Genomic DNA, 1250 nt, shown 5'->3' with positions numbered 1-1250 from the left:
TTTTTTAATCCATTTTAAAATAAAAACTATTACTAGGTTCTTATACCCTGAAATCTTCCTAAACTCCAGAAAAATTTTAATCATCCAAAAGAAACTACGCCATTGCTAAGAATAGAAGAATACATGCAAAATTGTTGCAGCATTTATTAATTCAATTATTGAATCGGAATATATGTTTAAAGTCTATTGCTGAATTAAAATAAGATTTAGGGGTTTGGAATTCAAATTGAGTTACTTTCCCCAGCCAGATCTCCACTGGAGACTATGGAAATACCAAGTAGGCCAGGCTGAAATATGTGTAGTCAGGATTCTTTGTCCAAAAAAGCTTAAAAAAACATCAAGCATGTTGAAGGTTGCTGCTAAGTTCAAGTATAGCCGCTAAAACCAAAAATAAAACTTCAAAAGAATAAAATTATTACACCCTCTAATGCAACAATTTAAGTTTATTTCCTTCAACATTTATTAAAGAAAAATAACCGTGAAAAATGACTGTTGCGCGATATTGCGAAATTAATACCGGCCTTATAGCAAAAAAATGTTTCTGCTGAAATAGCAAACAAATACTGTGTTTGCTAAAAGTTTTTGCTAAACATCACTGCTGAAATTACAAACTTTATTAATTGCAATAGCTTAACTTTTTCTGATATAATAATTATGTTGTTGTAACAGTTTTTAACGTAGCTTCATCCATTTTGTTCTATGCTTGTGTAGTTCAGCTGGCAGCCAGATCAAGGAACTCTGCGACAAGGATGGGGTGTGTCCAGAGTGATCTGGTAGTGAGACGGGTAGGCTTAGCTGGGCAAACAAAAAGGTGACGAGTGTCATGTGGCCCTTGATTAATATGGGGCACACGTCAGCTACGCTGCTATCAATCACTGATAAGTATGAATTGAGACGGCTGCACTTGCCTGATCTTAGTTAGGCCAAAACTACCCTTGTCTGCCGTGGGAGGTCTCTCTCCTCCGGTGCAATGGGCGGCGGTCGGACTCCGAGCGCAGGATTAACCTTGTAGCTTCTCACCGCTTCAGCTACAGTATCCTCATGAATCCTGTTCAGACCTGTCTGGTATGCTGCCTGATCTAGTGGCCCTATTTTTTAACGCTGGATCTCGCTCTCTAGAAGGTGAAGATCAACCCTTAGATTCCTGCATAGAGGTTGTATATCCACAAGATGGTGATTCGGTTGACAACTTCGATGGCAACCCAAGAGGTACTGCTTTGGCAACATGTAATTGTGTCGACGCACTGGGA

This window comes from Haematobia irritans, chromosome 3 (genome assembly GCF_050003625.1).
Source record: "Haematobia irritans isolate KBUSLIRL chromosome 3, ASM5000362v1, whole genome shotgun sequence".
Classification (NCBI taxonomy): domain Eukaryota; kingdom Metazoa; phylum Arthropoda; class Insecta; order Diptera; family Muscidae; genus Haematobia; species Haematobia irritans.
The sequence above is the reverse complement of the archived record's forward strand: the minus strand, read 5'-3'. Positions refer to the sequence as shown.